The sequence below is a fragment of the Heliangelus exortis genome, chromosome 11, assembly GCF_036169615.1.
Source record: "Heliangelus exortis chromosome 11, bHelExo1.hap1, whole genome shotgun sequence".
Lineage (NCBI taxonomy): Eukaryota > Metazoa > Chordata > Aves > Apodiformes > Trochilidae > Heliangelus > Heliangelus exortis.
The window spans coordinates 22,287,691-22,295,429 of NC_092432.1; the positions used below are offsets into that span (position 1 = coordinate 22,287,691).

A 7,739-nucleotide genomic window follows, 5' to 3' on the forward strand; every position below is an offset into this window, starting at 1 on the left:
TGATTGCAGGTGATGAAGAGGAACATGCCCGTCAGACAGCGTGGTGTTCTGCTGGACATAGATCCAAAACCACCATCCCTCAGGAAGATAAGTTGAGGGACTGAAGTGAAGTGCTGAGGTTGGGAGTTGTTGCAGAAGGGATGTTGAAGTTTTCTGAGCAAAGGCTGGTGTGGGCTGCCTGTTGATTGGGGCAATATCTCAGCATGTGGCTTTTGCTTTGACTTTTGCAGGTGCCGCACAAAGCCACGCATTGAGGAGCCATCAGAGAAGGTGAGATGGTTGCGGGCTGGCTCATCCCGAGATTTTTACGTCGACTCAGTTAAGAGTTTCCCTTTGTTTTTGCAGGTGCTGCACGTGCCACCTTTGGAGGGGGAAGAGTGCTGTAGCCAAGGCGGGATGGTAACGAGGAGATGGTAAAAAGCAGAACAGTAATTTTGTGTCTCCTGGAATTTCAGGGGGCAGAAGCGGTGGTGGCCATAATGTGTGGAAGGAGAAGGTGAGCAGGGCAAGTTGGGGCTTATGAGGAGCTTGTGGAAGGGGTTGGTATTTAGCTGACGTCCTATTTCTGGTGGCACTGCCGTTTGTTATTGCAGATGACGAGGAGGAACTCTGTGGTTTTGGGAAGATTCCCGTCAGCCAATGTGGGTTACTTTTCTGTCCAGTGCTTCAGAGCCTCAGCTGTTTGAAAGGTAAGAGAAAGGGAGGATGGTTGTAGAGGGGTCAAGGTTAGGAATCGCTGGCTCAGGTTTTAAAGTTACTGTAGGGAGCGGGCTGTCCAGAAGCAGTGCCCTTTGGGTGGTTGATGGGAGCCTGTCCCTCCCTGGCACGATGCTAGCAAGTTCCAGGAATTGAATGTGCATTGGAGGTGAGGTGGTAGTGCAGGGCTCGTGGACCTAGTGTCTTCTCTCAAGCACAACAATAGTTTTGTGCCTTTTAGGTGCCCTGAATGACGACGCTTACAGCGTCCAACTCTGGAAAGCGTGGGTGAGTGGGACCCTGCAGGGCTCTTCTGCGTAGCTGGGACATTTGGAAGGGAATGGGGCTGGCCGATGTTGGACTTATTGCTGAACATTCTGGTAGGTGTTTTGGTGTTGTGGTTAGGTGTGTGGGGGGGGGGTTTTGGTTTGTTTGTTTTGGCTTTGTGGTGTGTTTTTTAGTTTTTTTTATTTTTAAATGCAGGTGGCGAAGGGGAACCTAGCAAGTTGAGGATTATCCCGAGCCGCTCCTGTTTTTTTTTTTCCTGGCTAACGATGACTTTGGAGAGCCAGTCCTCTGAAAGATAAGTTGAGGGACCAGTGGTGTAGAGGGGTCAAGGCTGGTGGGAGTTGTGGAAGGGGTTTTGAAGTTAGTGTAGGGGAGAGGGCAGTCTGGGAGCAGCCTCCTTTGGTCAGGTGAAGGAAGCAGGTTAATTTCTGATGTGATGCAAGTGTGGGCAGGGCAGCTCCAGCCTTGGTGTGTGGTGGAGTGTAGTTTGTGTTGTATGTCTTTGTCTTAAAGCTTCCTCAGGTCTTGATGTCCTCTCGGAGCAGGTCCCACATCTTGGCAATCATCCCTGGCAGGCCTTTACTCATCAGCACAGTCCTAGTCAGCAGCATCTTCTTCTTGTGTGACAAGTTTGAAGTGTAGATAGGTCTTTCATATGGGAAGCTTCCTGATGGTCATCTTCTGAAACATCATCGCCACCTGCACCAGCATCATCTCTGGTCATGGATTTTCCCAGAGTGGGACTTTGCTCCTTGCATCCTTCTGTCCTCAGGTCTTGAAGCCCGGGTTCTTTTGGCATCCCTTGAATCAGCACCTTGTTTTGCAGTTGCATTGTTGTAGGTCTTATTTTACACAGTCCCTCTCCTGGCCACCTGACCACACTATGGTTTGTTTCTCCTTTTGAAGGTGAGAGCAGCCAAGGAAGCAGAATATCTGTTCCGGAGGTGGCTCTGGCAAGGTGAGCAAAGGCTGGTGTGCAGACGAAGCAGTTATTTCTCAGGTGTTTTGTTGTCGTTGAAGGCATTGGCATCCCCTGTTTTTTGTGTTTTCCAGGTGTCCTCTGAACCTACTTTTGGCACCTCACAAGGATGGCAGGCAGATGGGTGAGAGGCTGAGGTAAAGGGGCGGGAGGTGGACATCACAGTGGGCTGCCTGTTGTTGGAGGCACTACCTCAGCACGTGCCTTTTGCTTTGGCTTTTGCAGGTGCCACAACCATCCTTGGAGGGACAAAGACACACATTTAGGAGCGGTTGGAGAGGGTGAGATGGTGGTGGGGTGGGTCAGCCATGTATTTTACATCAAGTCACTTAAACGTTTCCTTTGGCACTGTGCGTGCCACCTTTGGAACCGGATGAGCGTTGAAGTTGAGTTGAGTTGGTAGTGAGGGGGTTCATGGAGCTGGTGACTTCTGATCAGCAGAACAGGAACTCTTTCTCTTGGTGTTTCAGGTGCCCCAAGCAATGGTGGCGATAGCGTTCAACTCTGGAAGGAGAAGGTGCACGGTATACCATGGGGCTCCCTTGAGGAGGTGAGTGCAGCAGAAGTAGCGTGCATTGGCTTAGGTGGGACTTGTGCCAGCGCTGTGGGTGACCTGTGGGTTGTGTTTTTTCCTTTTCTACGTATAGGGGATGAAGAGGAACCGTGCGACTGGAAGCACATCCCATTCAAACAATGAGGTTTCCATTACTGACCATGGCTTTGTGCTGCTGTTGCTCTTGAAGAAAAGTTGAGGGCCCAGGGTGGGTGGGGAGGGGCTGAGCAGAGGAGTCGAGGTTGGGAATTGCAGGTGGTGTTTTGAAGTTAGTGTAGGGGAGAGGACTGTCTGGGAGCTGCCCCCTTTGGGTGGGTGAAGGAAACAGGTTACTTTTCAGTACGATTCCAGCATGGGCAGGGCAGCTCCAGCCTCGGTGTGTGGGGTTGTGTGTTTTGTGTTGTCAGTCTTTGTTGTCTTAGAGCTTCCTCAGGCCTTGATGGTCCTCTGTGTCCTCACAGAGCAAGTCCCGCATCTTGGGCATCCTCCCTGGAAAGCCTTTCCTGATCAGCACGGTGCTGGTCAGCAGCGTGTTCTTCTGCTTGTGTCTAAATTGCAGATCGGTCTCTTGACTTGGAAGTTTCTTGATGGCTGTCTTCTGCAATGTCATTCTCAATTGCGTCGTCATCTGATCTCTGTCCATCCAGCTTCCCCGAGGGGGACTCGTTCCCCGCATCCTTGCATCCTCAGGTCTCGAAGGCGGCTTCTCGGGCACCCGTCGCTTCGTTCCCTCGCTTTGCAGACGCATCGCTGTAGGTCTTACTGCCCCAAAGTCTTGGATTCCAGTGTCCCGCATCTTGCTGCGAGTTTTATCTTGAGGTCGAGTCTTGTGACTCACGTGGCTGTGTCTCATATTGGTCTGTGGGTGTGAGTGTTTGGCTTGGAGCTGCCCTGCCTGCTGTGTAGGATGAGGGGCCACGGGAAGCGCCACAACCTGACTGACTCGGTGCTGAGCAGCTTTCCAGTGATTTGGGTAATCCTGTTTTTCAGGTCCCAAGTGTCAATGACTAGCAAGAATCCGATGGAGGAGGAGAGGAGGCCGCCACCCAAAGGTTGGTTAGGGCGTGGAGTCGGTGGGAAGGTGCCCCCCTTGGCTACCTGACCACGTTATGGTTTGTTGTCATTTTGAAGGTGGAGTCGGCGAGCGAAGCGAGATACGGGCACCGGAGGTGGCTGTGGCAAGGTGAGCAAAGGCTGGTGGGCTGGAGGAGCAGTTATTCTCAGGTGTTGTATTATTGGTTGGTCATGAACATCCCTTGTTGTTTGTGGTTTTTTTTCAGGTGCACTCCTAACCCTGTTTTGGCACCCCAAAGAGATGGCAGGCAGATGGGTGAGAGGCTGAGGTAAAGGGGCGGGAGGCGGACATCACAGTGGGCTGCCTGTTGTTGGAGGCACTACCTCAGCACGTGCCTTTTGCTTTGGCTTTTGCAGGTGCCACAACCATCCTTGGAGGGACAAAGACACACATTTAGGAGCGGTTGGAGAGGGTGAGATGGTGGTGGGGTGGGTCAGCCATGTATTTTACATCAAGTCACTTAAACGTTTCCTTTTGTTTTTGCAGGCGCTGTGCGTGCCACCTTTGGAACCGGATGAGCGTTGAAGTTGAGTTGAGTTGGTAGTGAGGGGGTCCATGGGGCTGGTGACTTCTGATCAGCAGAACAGGAACTCTTTCTCTTGGTGTTTCAGGTGCCCCAAGCAATGGTGGCGATAGCGTTCAACTCTGGAAGGAGAAGGTGCACGGTATACCATGGGGCTCCCTTGAGGAGGTGAGTGCAGCAGAAGTAGCGTGCATTGGCTTAGGTGGGACTTGTGCCAGCGCTGTGGGTGACCTGTGGGTTGTGTTTTTTCCTTTTCTACGTATAGGGGATGAAGAGGAACCGTGCGACTGGAAGCACATCCCATTCAAACAATGAGGTTTCCATTACTGACCATGGCTTTGTGCTGCTGTTGCTCTTGAAGAAAAGTTGAGGGCCCAGGGTGGGTGGGGAGGGGCTGAGCAGAGGAGTCGAGGTTGGGAATTGCAGGTGGTGTTTTGAAGTTAGTGTAGGGGAGAGGACTGTCTGGGAGCTGCCCCCTTTGGGTGGGTGAAGGAAACAGGTTACTTTTCAGTACGATTCCAGCATGGGCAGGGCAGCTCCAGCCTCGGTGTGTGGGGTTGTGTGTTTTGTGTTGTCAGTCTTTGTTGTCTTAGAGCTTCCTCAGGCCTTGATGGTCCTCTGTGTCCTCACAGAGCAAGTCCCGCATCTTGGGCATCCTCCCTGGAAAGCCTTTCCTGATCAGCACGGTGCTGGTCAGCAGCGTGTTCTTCTGCTTGTGTCTAAATTGCAGATCGGTCTCTTGACTTGGAAGTTTCTTGATGGCTGTCTTCTGCAATGTCATTCTCAATTGCGTCGTCATCTGATCTCTGTCCATCCAGCTTCCCCGAGGGGGACTCGTTCCCCGCATCCTTGCATCCTCAGGTCTCGAAGGCGGCTTCTCGGGCACCCGTCGCTTCGTTCCCTCGCTTTGCAGACGCATCGCTGTAGGTCTTACTGCCCCAAAGTCTTGGATTCCAGTGTCCCGCATCTTGCTGCGAGTTTTATCTTGAGGTCGAGTCTTGTGACTCACGTGGCTGTGTCTCATATTGGTCTGTGGGTGTGAGTGTTTGGCTTGGAGCTGCCCTGCCTGCTGTGTAGGATGAGGGGCCACGGGAAGCGCCACAACCTGACTGACTCGGTGCTGAGCAGCTTTCCAGTGATTTGGGTAATCCTGTTTTTCAGGTCCCAAGTGTCAATGACTAGCAAGAATCCGATGGAGGAGGAGAGGAGGCCGCCACCCAAAGGTTGGTTAGGGCGTGGAGTCGGTGGGAAGGTGCCCCCCTTGGCTACCTGACCACGTTATGGTTTGTTGTCATTTTGAAGGCGGAGTCGGCGAGCGAAGCGAGATACGGGCACCGGAGGTGGCTGTGGCAAGGTGAGCAAAGGCTGGTGGGCTGGAGGAGCAGTTATTCTCAGGTGTTGTATTATTGGTTGGTCATGAACATCCCTTGTTGTTTGTGGTTTTTTTTCAGGTGCACTCCTAACCCTGTTTTGGCACCCCAAAGAGATGGCAGGCAGATGGGTGAGAGGCTGAGGTAAAGGGGCGGGAGGCGGACATCACAGTGGGCTGCCTGTTGTTGGAGGCACTACCTCAGCACGTGCCTTTTGCTTTGGCTTTTGCAGGTGCCACAACCATCCTTGGAGGGACAAAGACACACATTTAGGAGCGGTTGGAGAGGGTGAGATGGTGGTGGGGTGGGTCAGCCATGTATTTTACATCAAGTCACTTAAACGTTTCCTTTTGTTTTTGCAGGCGCTGTGCGTGCCACCTTTGGAACCGGATGAGCGTTGAAGTTGAGTTGAGTTGGTAGTGAGGGGGTCCATGGGGCTGGTGACTTCTGATCAGCAGAACAGGAACTCTTTCTCTTGGTGTTTCAGGTGCCCCAAGCAATGGTGGCGATAGCGTTCAACTCTGGAAGGAGAAGGTGCACGGTATACCATGGGGCTCCCTTGAGGAGGTGAGTGCAGCAGAAGTAGCGTGCATTGGCTTAGGTGGGACTTGTGCCAGCGCTGTGGGTGACCTGTGGGTTGTGTTTTTTCCTTTTCTACGTATAGGGGATGAAGAGGAACCGTGCGACTGGAAGCACATCCCATTCAAACAATGAGGTTTCCATTACTGACCATGGCTTTGTGCTGCTGTCGCTCTTGAAGATAAGTTGAGGGCCCAGGGTGGGTGGGGAGGGGCTGAGCAGAGGAGTCGAGGTTGGGAATTGCAGGTGGTGTTTTGAAGTTAGTGTAGGGGAGAGGACTGTCTGGGAGCTGCCCCCTTTGGGTGGGTGAAGGAAACAGGTTACTTTTCAGTACGATTCCAGCATGGGCAGGGCAGCTCCAGCCTCGGTGTGTGGGGTTGTGTGTTTTGTGTTGTCAGTCTTTGTTGTCTTAGAGCTTCCTCAGGCCTTGATGGTCCTCTGTGTCCTCACAAAGCAAGTCCCGCGTCTTGGGCATCCTCCCTGGAAAGCCTTTCCTGATCAGCACGGTGCTGGTCAGCAGCGTGTTCTTCTGCTTGTGTCTAAATTGCAGATCGGTCTCTTGACTTGGAAGTTTCTTGATGGCTGTCTTCTGCAATGTCATTCTCAATTGCGTCGTCATCTGATCTCTGTCCATCCAGCTTCCCCGAGGGGGACTCGTTCCCCGCATCCTTGCGTCCTCAGGTCTCGAAGGCGGCTTCTCGGGCACCCGTCGCTTCGTTCCCTCGCTTTGCAGATGCATCGCTGTAGGTCTTACTGCCCCAAAGTCTTGGATTCCAGTGTCCCGCATCTTGCTGCGAGTTTTATCTTGAGGTCGAGTCTTGTGACTCACATGGCTGTGTCTCATATTGGTCTGTGGGTGTGAGTGTTTGGCTTGGAGCTGCCCTGCCTGCTGTGTAGGATGAGGGGCCACGGGAAGCGCCACAACCTGACTGACTCGGTGCTGAGCAGCTTTCCAGTGATTTGGGTAATCCTGTTTTTCAGGTCCCAAGTGTCAATGACTAGCAAGAATCCGATGGAGGAGGAGAGGAGGCCGCCACCCAAAGGTTGGTTAGGGCGTGGAGTCGGTGGGAAGGTGCCCCCCTTGGCTACCTGACCACGTTATGGTTTGTTGTCATTTTGAAGGCGGAGTCGGCGAGCGAAGCGAGATACGGGCACTGGAGGTGGCTGTGGCAAGGTGAGCAAAGGCTGGTGGGCTGGAGGAGCAGTTATTCTCAGGTGTTGTATTATTGGTTGGTCATGAACATCCCTTGTTGTTTGTGGTTTTTTTTCAGGTGCACTCCTAACCCTGTTTTGGCACCCCAAAGAGATGGCAGGCAGATGGGTGAGAGGCTGAGGTAAAGGGGCGGGAGGCGGACATCACAGTGGGCTGCCTGTTGTTGGAGGCACTACCTCAGCACGTGCCTTTTGCTTTGGCTTTTGCAGGTGCCACAACCATCCCTGGAGGGACAAAGACACACATTTAGGAGCGGTTGGAGAGGGTGAGATGGTGGTGGGGTGGGTCAGCCATGTATTTTACATCAAGTCACTTAAACGTTTCCTTTTGTTTTTGCAGGCGCTGTGCGTGCCACCTTTGGAACCGGATGAGCGCTGAAGTTGAGTTGAGTTGGTAGTGAGGGGGTTCATGGGGCTGGTGACTTCTGATCAGCAGAACAGGAACTCTTTCTCTTGGTGTTTCA

At 52.8% G+C, this 7,739-nt stretch overlaps 1 long non-coding RNA gene across 1 annotated transcript; it reads left to right on the forward strand.

Annotated features, from left to right (window-relative positions):
* Positions 1–1,851: 1,851 nt before the first annotated feature.
* On the forward strand, positions 1,852–2,242 carry LOC139800645 (uncharacterized). The gene is made up of 3 exons (XR_011727858.1): positions 1,852–1,942; positions 2,038–2,087; positions 2,189–2,242. It is a non-coding gene; the product is annotated as an uncharacterized lncRNA (long non-coding RNA).
* Positions 2,243–7,739: the final 5,497 nt, after the last annotated feature.